Source organism: Capsicum annuum, chromosome 4 (assembly GCF_002878395.1).
Source record: "Capsicum annuum cultivar UCD-10X-F1 chromosome 4, UCD10Xv1.1, whole genome shotgun sequence".
In the NCBI taxonomy this organism is placed as follows: domain Eukaryota; kingdom Viridiplantae; phylum Streptophyta; class Magnoliopsida; order Solanales; family Solanaceae; genus Capsicum; species Capsicum annuum.
Genome location: NC_061114.1, coordinates 79,133,273 through 79,156,413, shown reverse-complemented (window position 1 = coordinate 79,156,413; position 23,141 = coordinate 79,133,273).

Below are 23,141 nucleotides of genomic sequence, written 5' to 3'. Positions count from 1 at the left end.
CCTCAAATGGTGCCATCCCGATGCTAGCATGGTAACTATTATTATAGGCAAACTCTATCAGTGGAAAATGCTCATCCCTACTACCTTTGAAATCAATAGCACACTCCTTCAATATATCTTCTAGGGTATGAATAGATCTCTTAGCCTGACCATCTATCTGCCGATGAAAAATCAAACTCAAAAGAACTTGGGTACCAAGATCCTATAGAAATGCTCTCAAAAACTAAGAAGTAAATTGAGTACCCCTATCCGAAATGATAGAGAAGGGAACTTCATGTAGCCTGAATAGCTTTTGGATATACAATCTAGCATAATAATCAGCTGTATAAGATGTATGCATGGGCAAGAAATGTGCGGACTTAGTCAGCCTCTCTACAACAACCCAAATAGAACCATGATGATGACATGAAAGAGGTAAACCAGTCACGAAGTCCATATTTACCACTTCCCATTTCCAAGTGGTTTTACCAAACTCCTGCATCACACCACTAGGTCTTTGGCGCTCTACCTTAACCTGTTGGCACGTTGCACACTTTGCTACAAACTCATCTATATCTTTCTTCATACCATTCAACTAATAAATTTCCTGCAAGTCGTGGTATATCTTTGTAGTGCCGGGATGAATAGAATACCACGCACCATACGCTTTAGCCATATACCTTTGCCTCAGATCATCAACACACGAAACACACAATCTACCTTGTAGTCTCAACATGCCATCTCCTTTTTGGGAGAAAACCTCTACCTTTTAGTCCTTAACTACCTCCTTCAGTTTGACTAAACTAAGATCTCTATATTGCTTCTCTTTTATTTCTAAAAGTAAAGAGGATTCAGAACTACCTTGCACCAAAGTACCTCCCTCAGCTAAATCAAGCTACCTAACAGCCAATCTAGCCAGACAATTCACATTATGAGCTAATTTTTTCTTACTTTTCTCTACATGGGCAACATTACCCATAAACAATCTTCTAAGGGCATCCGCCACTACATTGGCCTTGCCTAGGTGATACAACATACTCATAGCATAGTCTTTTACCAACTCTAACCACCATCTATACCCAAGATTCAACTCCCTCGGAGTAAATACATACTGCAGACTCTTATGATTAGTAAACACATCTATATGAATATCATAAATATAGTGTCTCTATATTTTCAAAGCAAAGACCACAATAGCTAACTCAAGATCATGGGTTATGTAATTCTTTTTATGTGGCTTAACTTTTTAGAGGCATAGGCTATAACCTTACCTCTTTACATAAATAGTCAACCCAAACTAACTCTATAGGCATCAAAATACCCCACAAAACCATTTGTACCAGAAGGAAAAGTCAACATAGGGGTTAAAGTAAGTTGAGTCTTCAACTCCTAAAAACTCTTCTCACAGGAATCTAACTACTGGAACTTAACTTTGTTTTTGTAATGCCATGCATTTCAGGCTACAATATAGACCATGATTCGATGCGTTGATAATCTCGAAGCCATAAATCCTATACTAATATGGCATGTTAATTATTTTCATAGTATGTGAATCCATTCAAGCTTGAATTTAGACCGTAGAGGTCCTTTGACTCAAGGACGAGTTAAAAACTACTTAGATCGATTATGTTTAAGTGGACATTATAATTTATGTCAACTTTTATCAACCATGACTCTTTTTATATGTCAAATTCAGAAGAAATGTCCATCTGCTAGAAAGAATGTTGGTGGTGCAAAGTCTCAGGCAAATTCTTTGGCACCACCCCCGCCTCATAAGGACGCCACATCAGTTGCCAAGTATAGTCGTAATCGGTTATATACTTTGACCAACCACCAAGAGGCGGAAGCTTCCCCAGATGTTGTTACCGATACGTTTCAAATATTTTCCCGTGATGTTTAGGTGTTACTTGATCTCAGGTCTACTTTATCCTATGTGACCCCTTATGTCGCTGTTGGTTTTGGGTTTGAACCCAATATGATTTCTGACCCCTTTTTTGTTTCCATCCTGGTGGGGGATTCTATTATTGCTAAGAGGGTGTACAGGGGTTGTGTTGTGACTGTTAGTAGCCAGGATACCTAGCAGATCTCATAGAGTTAGATATGGTTGCTTTTGATGCTATCTTGGGAATGGATTGGATCCATTCGTGCTATTTCACATTAGATTATAGGACTCGAAGGGTCACTTTTTCTTTCCCGAATGAACCAGTGATAGAGTGGGAAGGACATTCTTTAGCACCCATAGGGCACTTTATATTCTATCTCAGAGCCCGTAAGCTAATTTCTGAAGATTACTTATACCACTTTATCTGAGTTATGGACTGCAATGCCGAGAGTCTTCCTCTTCAATCTGTTTCTGTAGTAAAAGAATTCCCAGAAGTCTTTCCAAACGATATCCCAGGAATACCAACTGATAGAGAGATTGAGTTTGGTGTTAATGTGTTGCAAGACACTCATCCTATTTCCATTCCACCATATAGAATGGCTCCTGCAGAACTAAAAGAGTTGAAAGAACAATTAGCAGATCTCCAAGATAAGGGTTTTATACACCCCAATGTGTCTCCTTGGAGTGCGCCTATAATTTTTGTGCAAAATAAAGATGGTTCCCTTTGTTTGTCCATAGACTACCATCAGCTGAATAAGGTTACAATTAAAAATAAATATCCTCTTCCTAGGATTGACGACCTTTTTGACCAGCTTGAGGGTGGCAAGTGGTTTTCAAAAATAGACCTTCATTCGGGTTATCATCAGTTGAAAGTTAAGGAGTCAGATATATCCAAGAGAGCCTTTCGAACCCGATATTGTCACTACAAATTTCTAGTCATGTCCTTTGGGTTGACTAACACCCCTGCAGCCTTCATGGATCTTATAAATAGTGTATTCAATCAGTTTCTTGACTTGTTCTTCATCGTATTTATTGATTATATCCTGATCTATTCTAAGAGTAAAGAGGATCATGCCAATCAACTCTGAATTATTCTTCAGACCCTTAAGGATCATCAGCTGTATGCCAAATTTTCTAAGTGTGAATTCTAGTTAGATGCTATTGCCTTCTTAGGGCATATTATTTCCTGTGACGGGATAAGAGTGGATCCCTAGAAATTTGAAGCAGTGAGAAAATGACCCAGACCAATGACTCCAACAGATATTCAGAGCTTCTTGGGTTTGGCGGGGTATTACAGAAGGTTCGTAGAGAGTTTTTCTTCCATAGCTGCTCCACTCACTAAATTGACTCAGAAAAAGGTGAAGTTTTTGTGGTTTGATCTGTGTGAGAATAGTTTTGAGAAGTTGAAAGACAAATTGACCACTACTCGTGTTTTGACGTTCCCGAGGGTGTAGATGGGTTTGGGGTATACTGTGATGCATCCCATGTAGGACTTGGTTGTGTGTTGATGCAGCATGGTAAGGTAGTGGCTTATGCATCTTGGCATTTGAAAGTTCACGAGCGAAACTATTTGGAGTTAGCGGCTGTGGTGTTTGCACTTAAGATTTGGCTGCGCTACTTGTACGGTGTTCACGTTGATATCTTCACTGACCACAAAAGTCTACAGTATGTTTTCTCATAGAAAGAATTAAACCTCAGGTAGAGGCGCTGGATGGAGCTTCTGAAAGACTATGATATGAGCTTGCATTACCATCTGAGCAAGGCAAATGTTGTAGCCTATGCCCTCAGTAGGTTGTCTATGGGCAACCTTTCTCATTTAAAAGTAGGAAACAAAGAGATGGTGAAGGATATTTATAACCTTGCAAATCTGGGAGTGCGACTCTTAGATTCTGAAGAAGGAGGGGTGATTTTTTATAAGTTAGCTAAGTCATCGCTTTGTGCTGAATTTAAGGAGAAGCAGGTTGAAGATTCCATGTTGATCCAAATCAAGAAAGATGTGGGTCAGTAAAAGGTATTGTCGTTTGAAATTGGTGGTGATGGTATTCAGAGATTTCAGGGTAGGTTGTGCATTTTGAATGTTGATGGACTACGTGAAAGAATCCTTGATGAGGTGCACACTTTGAGGTATGTCATTCACCCAAGCTCTAATAAGATGTACCATGATCTAAAAACCTTGTATTGGTGGAATAACATGAAACGTGATATAGCTAATTGTGTCCAAGTGTTTGAACTATCAACAAGTGAAGGTAAAACACATGAGGCCAAGTGGTACTTCCCAAGAGATAGTACTGAATTTATGGAAGTGGGAGATGATAAATATGGACTTCATTACAGGACATTCGAGATCCCGAAACCAATATGATTCTATATGGGTGATTGTAGATCGGTTGACAAAGTCAACTCACTTTTTACCTATGAGGACTAATTATTCTGGAGAGGGTTATGCTAATATTTGAATTGAGGAGATATTTCGGTTGTATGGAGCACCAGTATCAATTATATTCGATAGAGTTACACAATTTTTATCTCAGTTCTGGAGATCTTTTCAGAAGGGTTTAGGTACACAAGTGAATTTGAGCACAACTTTCAACCATTAGATAGATGGGCAAGCTGAGCATACCATTCAGACCCTCGAGGATATGTTGAGGGAATATGTCATTGATTTCAAAGGTAGTTGGGTAGATCACCTGCCATTGATTGAGTTTTCTTACAATAATAGTTACCATGCCAGTATCAAGATGGTTTCTTTGGAGGCTTTGTATGGAAGAAGGTGTAGATCTCCGATATGATGGTATGAAGTGGGTGAGACTCAGTTGTATGGGCCTGATCTTGTTTATCAGGCGATGGAGAAAGTAAAGATCATTAGAGAATGACTCAAGACCGCTCAGAGTCGTCAGAAGTCCTATACCGATGTTCGGAGAAGAGAATTAGAGTTTGAAGTTGGTGATTAGGTATTTCTCAAGGTTTCTCCTATGAAAGGAGTTATACGGTTTGGAAAAAAAGGTAAATTGAGCCATTGATATATAGGGCCATATCAGATTCTGAGAAAGATTGGTGCAGTTGCTTATGAGATAGAATTGCCTACAAGTTTGGGTTCCGTTCAACCGGTATTCCATGTATCCATGTTGAAGAAATGCATTAGAGATCATTCTTTGGTATTGCCAGTAGAGGATATCAAAGTGATAGATTCCTTATCTTATAAAAAAGAGCCCATTGAAATTTTAGATCGCCAAGTTCAAAAGTCGAGGAACAAAGAGATAGCCTTAGTGAAGGTATTGTGGAGGAATCAGAAAGTTGAAGAAGCAACTTAGGACTCAGAAGATGACATGAGAATTAGATATCCCAATTTTTTTTCTTGGATGGATGATGACACAGAAGGTACTATTCCTATCTTATCTTTCCTAGTCCTTATTATGCTTGAAATCTGGTCTTTTTGTGCCCCGCATCATCATTCAGGGACGAATGATCCTAAGGAGGGATAATGCAACGCCCCGCATTTTGGGCTATAATATAAACCATGATTCTGATGTGTTTATAATCCCGAAGCCATATATCCTATGCCAATATGGCATGTTAATTATTTGCATTGTATGTGAATCCATTCAAGCTTGAATTTAGACCATAGAGGTCCTTTGACTTAAGGAAGAGTTGAAAACTACTTCGATTGGTTAAGTTTAAGTGGACATTATAATTTATGTCAACTTCTATCTACCATGACTCTTTGTATATGTCAAATTAGAGAGCCTACTATGTGTAAAATGATAGATTTTTGAGTCAGCTTTCCAACAATACCAATTTTGCTAAAATCCAGCACCCGAGAAATAAGTTATGGACTTTCAAAGTAGTTGCGTCGCCTAACCAATCGCACATGGCCACTGGAAAGAATATGCGGCGCCTATGTAAACATAGGCGATATCATATGCGGCGCCTATTTAAACATAGATGATATCATATGTGGCGCCTATGTAATCGTTTCAAGTGACTTAAACACTCCATTTTTGGGAAAAAAGGTCCTTGTCCCACCCTTATTCAGCCATAAACACAAAATTAAATCCCTAATTCTCCAAAAAATATCCACATTCATCTAAAAATTCTCAAGAACACTCCCAAGGGTTTCAAACAAAAAACTCAGATAAATCAAGATTCAACCGTCGGTTTTCAAAATTGATTAGATATTCAGAATTCCCAATCCAAAGGCATCAAGAAGCATGCATTATTTTCCGAAATAGAGGTACGCGGGATTTCCCTAAATTCTCATGGGCAAAGAAAAATCATGTTTTAGAATGGGGTTTTTGAATCTCTATATATATATATTCATGTATTAAATGTTTTAACATCATTGTTTTGGTCTTTTGACCTTCCCCAAAGTGATTTGAGAATATGAATGTCTAAAACCATGTATTTAAGAATGGATTCTTGTTGAGAGCATGATTGTTGGTGAATTCCCTCTTATTATGAATTTTTCAGATTTTTCAGAGCATGTGAATTGTTTTGCAATGCATCCTTGAAAAGAACTAGATGAAATGATTGAACTCTTGTTATGATTTAAAGATGTTTTACATCACTAAAGAGGGAATCTTGCCTGATTGTTTAATTTTCATAATGCATGTAATGAAAGAGTGCATGGATTTGCTAAAGGCACTAGACCACCAAATATTGATGAAGTTTTTTTCATGATTTTGACTTGAGTTTCGAAACATGAAATCTTCTGTATCAGTTGCACATTTTTGGTGGTCTAAATTATGCTTTAAATGAAAGATTTAGCTTAATGTATTATGGCTCAGATATTATTAATTGCAAGTCTTGGTATGACGATACCAATTCAGACCAATTCTAGATCAGACTCAGACTAATAGACATTTTAGACTATCATGATTTTAGACATTCAGAATGTTGTATGTACAGAAAAGGTTAAAAATGGGCATACAGAGATGTTAGGTGGTTCTCTGAAGAGGTCTTGAGTTCAAGCAACTCATTGCCTAAAACTGTGGTTTGCCGACCCGGGTATATCATTATACACTGACTTATGTATTGGGTGGCTATTAGATTCAGGAACTCCAACCCTTGTGGCATACTCGGGTTAGAGGCTTCCCCGCCAAGTCAATGGCAGATTTCATATAGCCCATGGAATATCATACTTGTAGGGGATACCACGTAACTCTGAAGTAATACACAGATCAGAGTTTGAGATTTACAAACAGGTTACATATTTTCAGAAGATGCCCATGTGTTTTAAGAAACTGTTTTATGCATAATGTTTGATGAAAATTTTCTCTCATGTATTACATATATATATATATATATATATATATATATGTTCAATTACTCTATTTTGGATTGCTTCACGTGCCAGTACAATTGTGCTGACCCCCCTCTCCTTCCAGGTTCTGAGGCATAGTCTAGGGGCCCAGATAAACAACAGATATTTCAGATCACAGACAGAAGTTTGCAGGGTTGAGCCTTCTATGATTCAGAAGGCTTGGTTAATTCATATTACTACTATTATTTAGGTTTTGGTCTACTGGGGGTCTTGTCCTAGCTTTCAAACAACTTTGATTAGTTCATGATAGAGATTTTGCAGACTGAGTCAGACATTATTATTCAGATATATTTTGGATTTCACTTTTCAGTATTATGATCACATTCAGATTGACCATGTTTTCATATTAGATTTCTCTTTCCATATTATCTTTTATCATCTGAATTATATGCATGATTACCAGATAGATAGAGAAGCGCATTCCGGGCCTTCATGGTTTGGGATGCTCGTCACGGCTAGGCCCTCAGCTCGGGTCGTGATAGTTTTGGATCAACCCGGGCTTGGGAGATGTAATAGAAGAGTAACCTTCAAAAAAACGGTGATAATAGCCCTCTAAACCCAAGAAACTTATATTGTCAGACGGAGAGATATGTCTAGGCCAATTTCTTACAACTTCTATCTTTAAGGGATCAACTCTAATACCTTCGGCTGAAACAATATGACCTAGAAAGGCTACAGACCTTAGACAAAATTTACACTTACTAAATTTGGTGAACAACTGGTGACCTTTAAGAGTTTGCAAGATAATTCTAAGGTAATCTGCATGGTCATTCTCAGTACGGGAGTACACAAGGATATATTTATACTATGACAAACATATCAAGATATTTCTTGAACACTCGATTCATGAGGTCTATAAAAGCTGTTGGGGCGTTGGTTAACCAGAAATACATGACTAGAAACTCAAAGTGACCATAGCGGGTTTGAAAGGCTGTCTTTGGAATATCACATTCCCTCACTTAAAGTTGATGATACCCGAATCTAAGGTCTATCTTGGAAAATGAACTTGTACCCTGCAACTGATCAAACGGTCATCAATTCTCAAATGTGGATACTTATTTTTTACCGTGACCTTGTTAAGCTAATCGTTGTCAATACATATATGTAAATAACCATCTTTCTTTTGCACAAATAAAACAGGTGCGCCCTAAGGAGAAATACTAGGCCTTATAAAACCTTTGTCTAAAAGATCTTTGAGTTACTCCATATGGTATGGCAGAATAGAAATGAGATGAGCGTCGGGAAGAAGGTCAATCCCAAATAATATCTCTCTATCAGAAGGTACCCGTAGAAGATCTTCCAGAAAAACATCTAGAAACTCATTAACAATATCGACTAATTGAATAGTTTGAACCTTAAACTTAGTGTCTTTGACTCTAACTAGGTGATAGATGTAACCCTTAGATATTATCTTTTTGTCTTTGAGATAGGAGATAAAATGACCCTTGGGAGATATCAAACTTCCGGATCACTCAAAAATTGTCTTATTAGGGAATTGGAACTTGACCATACGAGTATGACAATCTATAGATACATAACAAGAATAAAGCCAATCCATACCCAGAATAAGGTCAAAATCCACCTTGTCTAACTCTATCAAATTAAAAAGTATGACTCTATGATGAACAGTAACAAGACAATTTCTATACACTTGATTAGCAACAACTGACTCCCCTACTGGTATGGATACTAAGAAAGGCTCAGGAATCTTTTTGGTACTCATTTTGAAATTCACAGCCACAAGTGGGGTCACATAGGAGAGACTTGACCTGCGGTCTAACAACACGTAAACATAAAAACAAAAGACATGGAGCATACCAGTAACAATATTAGGAGAGTTTTGCTGCTCTTGACGAGATGGTAAGGCATAGAATCTATTCTGGTGCTGACTGCCAGCAGTGCTAGATGAAGTGCCTTGAATAGAGAGGGGTCGAGGGACAGGAGCTGGTGTACTAGTAGTCTAGGCCTGAGGTCGGGCGTCCCTGGTCTGCAACCTAGCATGTGAACAATCTCTAAGTCTGTGGCCCTGCTTGCTACAAATAAAACAACCCCTCAAATCTGTGATACACTTACTGGGATGATCCCTACCATACTTAGCACAAAGAGGATAATGTGGCCTATTACCAATATTTTCTGTGACCTAGACATAAAAGACCTGCTTCCTTGCTCCTTCCTGCCTCTATGCACAGGAGCACTAGCTGATGAAGGCACTAGAATAGAGGGACATCTCTAAAACTGAGGGTGGTTTCTTGCATGGAACATAGGCTGACTATACTCATGCTGCTCAAATCTAGCCCTTTGCTTACACCTCACTCTGTCTCTCTCTCTCTCTAATCTTATCCGTCTTTATCTGCTATGCATGTGTCGTCAATTTAGACAGATCCGTATCTCTATGCATCATTGCAGTCCCACACTCTTTCAGCACCAAACCAGAAACACCGATCATGAACTTTCTCATACTAGCTTAGGTGTCAGAAATCAAATCAGGAGCATACTTGGCCAACTGGTTGAACTTCAAATAGTACTCCTTAATAGTCATGGAGCCCTGCATCTAGTTCATAAACTCCTTAATCTTTTCTTCCCTCATCTCAACCAGAAAGAACATGTCCCAGAATGCATTTTGGAACGCCTGCCAAATCATAGGAGTAGCATCCTCACCTCTACCCTTCCTCCATGATTCAACCTAGTCATAAGCTATGTCTTTCAACCTGTAAGACGCCAACTAAACACTTTCTTCCTCAGAAACATGGATCACCTGCGTGATTTTTCTCATCTCCTAAAGGTATACCTGTGGATCCTCACCTGCCTTAGACCCATTAAACTCTGGTGGATTCATCCGTATGAAATCACAGATCCTAGAAGTAGCTACATGACCTTCCTGCTAATTTGCAACTGTGGCTTGGTTATTGGACCAAACATTTGAGGTGACCTCTTGGGCTAATGCCTGAAAGGTTGCGGAAAACTCAGCATGAGACATAGTCTCATTCAAAGAATCAACAGGTGGGGGCTGCTCATCATTATTTCTGCTGGCATTCGCTCTTCAAAGAGGAATTTTCTAAAATAAGAGAGGATGAAATATTAGATGAGAGGGACCACTGCAGGCACGATGGAATCTGAAAGAAAGAAGTAAATTTTTCATAAAACATCTTGTAGCCTCTTGCTCATAGATGTGGCATGCTACACACCAATGATCAAGACTTTACTCAACTCGGCTTGTCAAACTCCCTAGGACTCCTTTAAAACCTTAGGATCTAATACCAAGTTTGTAACAACCCAAAATGACCTCCCCAGATGTCACATGGTACTTAATACTACAAGTATCTCCAAGCTAACCCTTTGAGCCTATCACCGCATATAATGACTCATTCCAAGAAGAAATATAGAAAACACTAGCACTGCCATATCAAATAAAAGGAAATACAATGATAATACTCTGTCCAAACGACCACAATACTAGAAATCTCAACACAACCACAATCTGATAACTAGTCTGACAAAGCCTATATTACTCCATGAACTAGAAGGTCCCCAACTAACCCAAACTGGACTAAAAGTAATAACGTAACCACTCAAATAATAAAATATCTGAAGATAGGCCCTCAAACCATGAGGACTCACCACTGGAGAAATGTAGATAAAGGTACTCAAGAATCACTGATGAGGCTGGGACTGAGCACCTAAACCTACATTATAAGACAATGTAGCATATATACATATATGTGGATTAGTACTTGGGAATGTACCAAGTATATGGGGGTGTATGCATTCACATAAAATAATATCAATACTCTTTAATCAAATCATTCATGCAATAGGAATAACTTACATAGCTTTAGTAAGTCAAAATGTAAAGCTAATAATCATGTATGATGAAGCATGTAACACAAATCCCGTGAGTCACTATACTTTAGCTCTAAAATCTGTGCTTTCCCCTAATTCTCATTACTCATAGGATACAGGAAACTTTAAATGATTCTTTTAACTGATGCATATATCTCATGGGGAGTAAAACTTGTTTAATGCTCAAGAACTTATAACACTTTTGAACTCAAACACTTGGAACTCGGAATCATATAACTTTTGTTTAAGAATCGGTGATCAACTCGTATTAGTATAGAGAACTACTTTCTTCTTTGGATAATACTTAAAGCAGTTCATTCATTTTAGAAAATATCTCATCCCAAAGCTTTAGCGAAAATATTCTATCTGAATGGAAAATACTTTAGTTTAGGAAGGTAATCTTAACCGACATAAACTATGCACTCTACATGGAGCCAACATCTTATCCTCGTAAGGAAGAAACCTCACGTTGGGGAGAGGCATCATACTTTTGGCAAGAAGTATAACCTCAATTCAGTGATCAGTTATCTCGACCTCGGGCCGAATCATCTCGGCCTTAGGCCCAAAATCTCAAACCTATGATGGCACGTAGTTCTAGGGTAAGAAACCATAGTAACTTACCCAACTCCATGCTAAATACTACTCCCTTTAGTTTATCTCGCTCTTCTTATGAAATCCACTTTAGAATAATCTCATGGTTCAATAAGAACCCAACTATAAAATCCATAATCTCATGTAGTAAAATGGATTTCATATTTCTATGACCATTAGCTCAAAACATTTCTCAATAATCTTAGAATCCTCAAATCATGGGTGCTTATAGCACTAGAGTTCATAAAATTACAAGTCTCAAGTAGGGCTTAATGACCCTAATTCAATCTCAAGTTAAAACACATCAAAATGCAAATTAGATAGCATATAGATTCAAAAATCATATAGAAATCTAGAATTTACAGCAACTTATCTCATAATCTCAACATACTCATATACTTCAATATCTCAGACATTTCAACTATTGACTTCTCAAGGAATAAAATCATGGGGTATAGACGCAACTGCAATTTCTCAAAAAAATATGTAAAAATCAAGCCATTAGACTCTCAATTCATAGGAAACATTAAAAGCTTGCAACCAATAACAATGGGTGTAAAACCCCAATTCTATTTCATGTTAAATCTCAAAATTTTAGAAAATTGTAGTTTAAATAAGCCTTTGGGCAAAAGGGTAAAAGGATTACCCTTGTTCAAAATCCCACATACCTTAGATTATGAAATTGGATGAACAATCTTGCTCCAAAATCTTCTTGTTGGGTTCTTGCAGCCCTTGAACTTGGGGAACTCAAATGTAAACTTAATTTGTAGAATCTATATTAAGTTCTTGGATTTCTTGGAGAAGGGTTTTAGATTTGATATTGAAGGACAAAATCCTAGCTCTCTTGTGTTTTGGACGATAGATGAAGCCATTTTCTTTGCTTGAAATATATTTGGTTGATAAAAGAGTGAAAAAGGCTGAAAAACCTTTTTAAAAATTAGTTAAAAATACTGAATGGGGGTTGCAAAGGTCGAAGAAATGGTCCATCGCTAACTTGATGGTTGATCGGATCATCCATCGCACGTCGGTCAGAAAAACAATACACTACCTCAATGTGATGGTCTCAACAATAGTCCATCGCAAAAACGTTGGTCTATTGGATCATCTGTTGCATGTTGGCCAGGATGAGGCCACACTGCCTCAATGGCGACGGTCTCAACGATGGTCCATCGTAGTCTTGATAGTCCATCATCCTGGCCATCGCACTTGGGCTAGAAAAAGGAGTTACTACCTTGGTTATAATGGTTTGGGCGATGGTCCATCGCACACTTGACGGTTCGTCAACCTGTCTGTCACACTTAGGCGGTACCGACAACTCACGATAAAACGGCCATGACTTCCCACCCCGATGCTTGATTTTGATGAAATTATTATCATCGGAAAGCTATTTCATTTCTCTACACGATAGAAAGTCCTTTTCAGGAAAATTCAACAAGATTAAAATAACAAGATTACACTTCACTTGACACACTCAAGGCTCAAACTACAAGGGACCTTTGTAGGGTCTTAAAAGAGACCTGGTCCCTCACTATTTGGTGAAACCCCCAAGGGTTCCAACAATTGATATATGAGCAGGATTACTCTAAAGGTTCACAAATAGAGTGTTTTGGTCATCATGATTACTTTGACAGAACTAGGGGTGGAAATAAATGAACAAAAATAGGAGAGATTTTTGACTTTAAAGACTCTAGAGTCTGACCCAGGTGATGTAGACAATGATGTTGCACTTTTGGAGATGAGGATTGCTAGAGCTATAAAAAGGTATGGTTATATTAGCAAAAAGAATGATCAAAATCATAAAAATCAAGAAGAAAAGAATTAGCTAGATGTATAATAAAGAAAGTGTTGGATGCATGGGAAAACTTCTCAAATAAATCTAAGAAAGAAAAGTAGGATCGAGAGTGTGTCATTTTGATACTTGGCGAGAACAAAATAATATCAGGATCATGTAGTTGTCTAATGGCCACTACTGGAGATAGAGAAGAAAATGTGGTTAAAAAGAGAGATGACAACAAAAACTAGTTTTATGATAGTGGTTGTTCTAGACACATGACTGGGAGGGTTGATTTTTTTCTCTCTTTCAAGGCCCTTCAAGGGGGAGGTGTGTATTTTGGAAATGGGAAAAAAATTTACATCAAAGGTATTGGAAAGATTGGGAAATCACCTTATCATTTAATAAAAGATATGTATTATGTGAATTGGTTAAAGTACAATCTTCTAAGTGTATCTCAAATCTATTACAAAGGAAATTAGGTAAGATTCTCATATGATGGAGGCACTATTTCAAGCATGATACCTAGAAGGATTATATTCAAAGCCAAAAGAATCAAGAACATATGTATAGTTGATCTGGAGTCTATAGGTGATGGAGAATTAACCTGTTTAAGTACACAAGGTAAAGATGCTATTTTATTGAACAAAATATTAGGGCATGTGAGTTCTTCATTTTTAATAAGTTGATTTCTAGGGACCTGGTCTGTGGCCTAGCAATGCTGAAATTTTGATACAACAAAATTTGTGATGTTGTGTTAAAGGTTAACAGACTAGATCCTCCTTTAAACTGAAGAAGCATGTAAGTATATCCAGGCATCTTTAAATACTTGACATGAATTTATGCGAACCTATCAAAGTACAAAGTATAGAAGGGAAGAAATTTGTGTTGGTTATTGTAGATGACCATTCCAGGTTCACCTGGACAATGGATATAAGAACCAACGATGAAACATATGGGGTTGTTATGGCTTTTGTCATGAAAATCCAAGTGAGGCTAAATTGTAAAATTGCTGAATTTAGGTCTACTCATGGAACTACATTTAAGAATTCTTAAGTTGATTAATTCTATTCTGGGCATGGAAAAAGTCACAATTTATTTGCTCCCAGAACTCCACAATAAAATGAAGTTGCTAAAAGGAAAAATAAAAATCTCAAAGAGATCGGTAGGACTATGCGAATTGACAGTGGTTTTCCAAAAATTTTCTAGGCTAAAGTAGTTAATACTGCTTGTTATATGACTAATAGTTTTTTGATTAGACCACTTCTAAATAAAAATCCATATGAGTTGTATTAAATAAAAATCTTAGAATAGACTACTTCAGACCTTTCTGATGCAAATGCTTTATGCTAAACAATAGGAAGAGAGAACTGGGAAAATTTATTCTAAGAGTGATGAAGTTGTGTTTGTACACCACTCCTCAATTAGAAAGGCTTATAGAGTGTTCAATAAAAGAAATCTGTGTATTGAAGAAAGTATTCATGTGATCTTTAATGATTTCAAAAGTCAAACAAATACTTGAGATAGAAAAAAGATTAGAAGATTAATAATTCATTCCTATCGAAAGGGATGTTATTACTGAAGATGATGATCAATAGATTAATGATGCCATTTAGAGTGATGACAGTATCCATGATCCAGGATCTCAACCACAAATTCCAGCTCCACTAGAATATTAATATAAGGAAACCAGTTAGAATTTACAAGGACCTGGTCCCAGTGAAATCGATTTGAGAAGGCAAAATTTGAGGAACAAATCCTCTCATCCCCTTGATAACCTGATACACCCTTGGAAACTAAAGTTCAAACAAGAGTTCAAGAAGGGATTATTTTGGAATTTCATCCTTTTTATCCCAACTTGATCTAAAGAATGTTAAAGAGGCCCTGAAAGATGTTGATTTGATTAATGTAATGCAAGAACAACTTTATTCATTTGAAAGAAGCAAAGTCTGGCATTTGGTCCCTAGGCACGTTGACAGAACAATTATTGTGACCTAATGGGTGTACAGGAATAAGTGAGATGAAAATGTAACTATAAATAAAAACAATGCAAGGTTGGTTGTTCAAAGTTATAACCAGGAATAAAGGATTGACTACGATGAGACCTTTGCCCCTGTAGAAGGAATAAAGGTAATAAAAATTCTTGTTACTTTTGCTACATTCATGGGATTCAAAATTTTTTAAATGAATGTCAAAAGTGTCTTCCTAAATGGATATCTGAAAGAAGAAGTATATGTCAAACAACCTCTAGGTTTTGAAGATGCAAAATTTCCTCATCATCTATGTAAATTTAATAAAGCTCTTTATGGTTTGAAGCAAGCACCAAGGTCCTCTTACAAGAGAATCTAAAAGTTTATCATGGAAAATGGCTTCAAAAGAAGGACCATTGATAATTTTCAATTCTTATGACTAGAGGTAGCAGTCTATTGATTGTTTAGATATATGTTGATAACATAATCTTTGGAGCTACTTCTGAATTGCTATGTTAAAAATTTGCTAAACTGATGGGAAGTTAATTTCAAATCAGTGTAATGGGTAAAATGAGCTTCTTTCTAGGTCTATATATTAAGAAAACTTCTCAAAGTATAATGATTTGTCATGAGAAGTATATTAAGGAATTACTGAAGAGGTATAACAAAGGAGATACCAAGCCAATTGATACCCTAGTTGGAACCAACTAAAAACTATAAAAGGATGAGTTAGGTCCTTCAGTGAATAACACAATGTAGAGAGAATTTGTTGCATCCTTTCTATATCTCACTGCAAGTTGGCCTGGCATTATTTTTTGTGTAGAAATGTGTCCTAGATTTCAATCGTGCCCAAAGGAGTCCCACATAAAGGTTGAAAAAAAAATTCCTAGGTATCTGAAGGGGAAAGGGGACCAGGTCCTATACTATCTATCACGTGACAGTTTTGACTTTCTAGGATATTGACATGACCAGACTTAGGGCCTTGTCATAATGAGCACCCCAATTCAACCAGGACCGAGGACCACCCCCGAAGCCTAACCTAAAAAACCAAATGCATTATTTGAGTCGGATGAATTCGTAACATAAAACACAATAACATATTTTCCAAAACTAGACTCTGGGATAGGTCTATGACAATGACTGAACCAACCAATAACCATAACCAAATTGAAACAATAACAAATTATGAGTCCATAACTTAACATAAGAGGGTGGAGTAATCTTAAATCTAGTCCAATGGTATCATCCCCAATACAAAGGCCAATACTAGGGCTAACACCAATGTCTATTCCACCCATTCAAATCCATAATAGTCATAAAATCCTCCAACCAAAAGAAAAATAATATCCAATTGGGACATTCCCCCAACCTTAGTCAAAACCCATATCCGTAAAATAACTAAATTACATAAATAGATCGATGATATTAAATGGAGACTTCAGGAAAATGGAAGCTCACCACTCTAATCCAATAGCTGATCCCAAATTTAATCACTAAGTAGGAGGAGTAGAATGGTCGATTCCTGCATCTTATAGCGATACATCTGCCTAAAGATGGGTTAGCGGGTGAATGCTAGAAAGAACTAAGGATAAGGATAAAATAATGTAATCCAGTAAAACCAAGTAAATAAACCATTTGTACAAAAAATACACATATATATATATATAAATCCAACCATGCCGGGAAAAGAAATTGGGTTTTGCCTGCCTTTAAAACCATTAACCTGGGTATGTGTGGCTTAACCATCCTAGAACCACTCATAGGCTATATGGGTCTAGTGTAACCCTTTGAACACTGATGTGGGTAGCCACATAAAGTAGTGATACTATTAGAGTATGGGATTCCTAAGTACCCTTCTTTCTATATGCACAGTGTACTTAGAGGATTCTCATATACCAAATTGTATTATATAGGGTCGCTATGACCAACTCTCATGTCGGCAAACAAGAGTTTCCAGTTTCCATCCATTAGACTAACATTTTTATGATTATCTATCATACCCTATCATTATTTCCCAATTAAAACCATTTCCATTCAACCAAACCTTTATTCCATTAAAGTTAACCCAGTCTATTAGTGGTATCGTCATACCGACTATAGCTTACAGGAAATTTCCTTAGTATACCTTTTTAAGTAAAGGGATTCCCATATACCCATAGCATACATTATCAAATTAATTTGGGGAAATAATGTGTTCCCTATAATTGTTCCATTATTAAGTTTGATTGGTGGAATCCCATGTACCCTACAAGTTGTTCATTTACATGATTTCTTGGGGGATTCCCTTGTACCCCACAAGGCAGTAAATTAACCATAACCATGACCACAAAACCTTACCATTTATCCATTCCAAACTATTTAAACTATTTATTGCATTTGGGGTTCCAATATCAAACCATACCACGAAATAGTTCCATTAAAACTACAATAATATAGTAAAATCATACTCATAGGAATTTTATCAAACATATTGGGGGCATAGTGTTTCAAAAACCAATTCCAATAGCCAATTAACCATTCCCATGCAACCAATTATCCAAAGCACCGTTAAAGCATGTAATAACTTAATTAAAACGTAGGAAAACCATAACCAAATATTAAATAACAAAACCCCAATATATATTTGAAAACCCCAAAACCATATAATAATTGTACCATGAAAAATTGCCTAAAACATGACATTAGTTGGAACTAAACATGAAGGAGGAGTACATGTACTTGATTATGAAGATGAAGCAAAATAACCAGTAAAAGCCCTAAATTGATCCTCTAGATGAAACTTTAGCCTTCCTTTACCCAAGTTCCTTAGAGAGAACTATAGAGGGTTTTTAAGTGTTAAAGATTAGAATAATACGGTAAATGATGTCCCAATAGTAATATAAGTCATGGGGATTTGAGTGGATAAGTAAGGAAATGTCCATATTACCCCCAACATAAAATATTTAAAATTTTGCTTAGATGGCACGACTACCCATATAAGTCGTACCGTCCAATACGAGTGGTACACACCACTGTTACCCTAGTCCTTATCATTGGAACCAATACTATCCTATCTTACATCTCATAGTGAGCGACTTGTACCCAGATCCTTATTAAGTTACTATGTTTCAGATTAAGTAAAGAAAAAATCAAACATAAAACTCATACTAACCTAGTAGTACCTTTTTTCAAAAACTAATCAAACCCATCAACCATTACTAGTTATCCTAAAACAAAGGAATACCACTCGTACCCTATCATACGGCTAAAACCTATAAGTCGTATGTAGCCCAGAATACAAAAATCCAAGAAATTTTCTAAGGGTCTAAACCTAGGGTGTTTCAGTCTCCCCCACTAAGATCATCCATCTATGAATGATGGACAAGGAAGGTCAAACACAAGCATTATTCATTTACATTATAAATATTAATCCAACCTTTGGCCAAATTATAAAATAGAGATGTGATAAAAAAGATATACCTTATGCACGAATATCGAGAGCCAAAATTAAAGGTGGATATTTTAACTTCATGTCTACTTCTGCTTCCCATGTAACCTTTTCCACCTTGTCATTCCACTATAAAACTTTAATTAAGGCCACATCCTTGGTCTATAACTGATGAACCTGCTGATCTAATATCTCAATCAAGACCTCTTTATATGATAGAGAATTTGAGATACCTAACTCTTCCAAAAGAATAACAAAACAAGGATTACCAAGATACTTTCTCACCATAGATACATGAAATACCGAATGACTAAATACTAAACTATAAGGCAACTCTAATTTATAATTAACATTATCAAACCATCACAAAACCACATAAGGACCAACATACCTGGTTGTAATGACCCTTCAGGTCATTGTCCACATTCTTGTTTGTTTTAGCTAATAGAGCTTCTCCATAGCTTCCCCAAGTCATTAGTGAATTTTTGGAATTGATAGTTTGGTTACCGAGTGGTTCATTCTGTTTTTATAACCACTTTTCTAATTTGAAGTCTTCGTTAGTTCTCATTGACCACCGAGCAAAAACTTTAATAAAATGACTTTAAATAAAAAAATTTAACTTTGCTAACATGTCCAGAACATCAAAATTGATGTGGTTACATATCTTGTTTTCCCAAAATAAACTCTAAATGCATTTTAAGGCATTCACCTAAGCTCAAAACCAAGAACCAAGCTTTAGCTATTTCCTGGCTTAGAGAAAGATACTACGACTATGGTGTGAGGGATACGAATGCTTTGCAGCGATCATTGATAGGCAGGGACCATGACCGAACTGCCTGAGGCTTGGGAAATGCCTATTTAACGATTGTCTTGCCTAAAATATTGGCCATTTTTTACTCCCTCTTGAGCTCAAAACCCTAATAGTGTAAAACCTTCAAAGTGTGTCTTGTGGGCTTATTAGGAGCTTAAATAACTTATGTAATCTATGTTTCCTAGATATTTGGGGTAAAATTTCTTCTAGTTTGGTATTAATTTCTTAATTTCTATACCCAAAACCCCTACGTCTTTTACGCTCAATAGTAGCCAAAAATGTGATTAATTTACTCAAATTTCTTTAGAGTAATACATCCCTAATGATAGTCGACAATTGGTTGGTCTCAAAAACTCATTTTCCAAAGGTGGGACCCACTTGGGTGTTTGGTGTCATTTTGCACCCATGGAATAATGGTGCAATAATATGTGTTGTAAATATTTTAAAGATACTTATATTATTTTGTTGATAACTTCACTGGTGTAAAAATCTTCAAGAAAATGGAAGGAAAAGCTTGTTGGTTATTGTAAAATTTGGACTCAAGGTAGGTTAGGCTTACTCATAGTTAGATTGAGCTTGATTATAGAATAATTATTGATATATTTTTATATTGGGCAGGGTTTTACATAATAAATAGATGACTAGTGACACTCGATAATAGTTGATTTTTGTAGGATATTAAACTTGTAAAGTGTGATGCTTGACTATAGCCTAGAACCTTGGATAATTCTACTTATAGTCTCATAAATAGTATGTGAATAATTTAGTTGGTCTAATAGTGAGAATTATGTTGTTGACTAACCTTAAGAGTATATTGACCTAGATATGACTAGTTATGAATTGGCCTTAGTGTTAGGGTGACTTAGAAAGGATACTTGAAGAAGATTTTCCCGTATAGGCCTAGTATGGATTGATAAGTCCCTATGGTGGTATTTAGATAACCTAAATTAGTTCTGAGTAGAAGTTAGTCATGTAGCGGTGAACTTTGGAATTATTGGGATTTTGGAATGGGGCTTGAGCAACCTTAAGCTTGAGATGTGAAATTCCTTAGTGACCTTGGTAATTGATGAACATCTAAGTTATTTTATTAAGATTATAACGGTTAAACTCAGTTGTTAGTTATTAATGTAGTCAATGGTTGTGTAATATGTATACTTGATTGATTATCTTATTGTCTCAATAGCCTTGGAAAAAATTTTAAATTGAACCCATGGTTATGCTACCGCTTGGATTATTGATGAGTTCACCAAGTGAACCTCTAATTATGTATCACAATTTCTATGACCCAAGCCTAATAATTAAGATAATGTTTATGCAAAAAAATTTCCTTTGAAGTTAGTATTATAAAAAGTAGAAGTAAAATAGATATCTAAAGAGCATGTTGTTGACTTATAATTGACTTGCTAATAAATATGTTAACTTTGAAAAGTGGTGATTGTATATATCATTTAGATACTCATGCCCATGCATCTACTTATATCATGTAGTGATGATTAATAGTAAAAACATATTGTTATGCGTTACCTTACATTACTTATACTTTATTATTATGGGTTGTATATACTTATTGAACTATCTATATATGTATGTATATAATGATGTTATTATTATGCCTGGTGAATCTGGAGGATATGTTTAGGTTATGTTAATTTTCGGTGAATCCGGAGGATATAATGATGTTATGATAATATTCGGTGAATTTGGAGGATATAATGATGCTATAGTGATTCTAGGTAAACCCATAGGATATAATGATGTTATGATGATGCCCGGTGAATCTAAAAGATATAATGATATTATAATAATGCCCAGTGAATTCATAGAATATAATAATGTAATTATAATGCCTGGTGAATCCAAAAGATATAATGATTTTATGATGATGCCTGGTGAATTTGGATGATATATTGATATTATGATGATTCCTGGTGAATATGAAGGATATAATGATGTTATGATGATTCCCGATGAATCCTGAGGATATAAAGATATTATAATGATGCTCAGTGAATCTGAAGAATATACTGATGTTATGACGATGCTAGGAGAATTCGGAAGAGGTAATGATGTTATGATAATGTTAAACGTGGTAAGTTTATATATGATCGCATAGATGTATGTGAGGTGATGCCGTGTATGGCTAAACCCATTTGTGACCTTGGGACATAATGTCTTTCTAGGTAGATTATTAGCCATTATTTTTCATTAATCACTAGATAAGAGGTGTGACCCTTGTTAACTCTAATTAATTTAACTCTAATTAATAAATAGAAGTAGATTATGCTGAGTATTGGGTTAAGGATAATTAATATGTGTAATCTTGTGTATCACCAAGGGCTCACCTTGTAAATCCACTTGATTTGTATGAATGGTTATATTATAGAATTTCACCTTGTAAAGTGACTTATATGATAACTAGTTGTCTCTAATAAATGACTATGACTTGTAGGCTAGAATCCTAGTAAACTAGTTAGTGGACCATACTTAGCTAGAATATAGAAACTGGCCCTTAAGGTTGTAACATGCATAATGATAATAGACCTAGTATTATATGATAAGTGGTTAAGTTGAGTTATAGTATGTGATATCGTAGTGGCTCAATTTACGACTTATATAATTAGCAAGCTAACTAGAAAATGGCTTTGTGATGGGTGAATAAATAATAGTGTCGGTAACTGTCGCTTCTCCTTATTTGATGACTAGTAAACTATTTGACTTGCAAACTAGTTGATCATGGAAATGAAGGATAGCGAGTATAGGATAGACAAGAAGTTTATTAATGAGTTAGAGATTAAATAACTATATAATCATGTTATGGTGATATAAGTTTTATTGTGTAAAATTGTTGTATTGGTGGTGATTGTATACCTCGGTAAGAGGCCATGGCGGGAATGTAAAACCTGTGGTGTCAATAGTTGTGACTTGATATGTTAATGGATTTATATTTTGGTGTACTCTCTGGTGGCATGTGATGACATGATGAGTTCCTTGATTATTTTCCTTTAGTGTACTTCCCAGTAGTATGGGTCATCATGGTAAGTTCTTTTGCTTTATACTCTAACGCTGGTAGTTGTGTTTATTATTGTAATTACATGATTTTTATTATATATATGTATCTGGCTTTTCTTTTCAAATATGATTACTTATGTTGCATGAAAGTTATGGTATGTGACAATACGAAATATCGTACAATAGTTCTTGTTTATTAGTCATCTTATATTGTTATATCAAAGAAGATTAAAGTTCGATTCTGTACCTTGACTTTAAGTTATTGTTTTACTCTATATTGTCGTTATATTATAATTTAGCTCAGTTAGATGATGATGCCTACTGAGTACCCCTGTTTTGTTACACATACTACATTTTTATACCTTTTTGGTACACACCCATGTTTTAGTTACTACTGTTAAGTCAAGGTCATGTGTGGTTTATCATCAGGATATAGGGTGAGCTCTTTGACTTTGAGTTACCCTTTTTCCCTTCTATCTTTTTTCTGTCTTTTTTAGTTGAGATGAATGTATGAGACTATTTAACACTATTAGACTTTGAG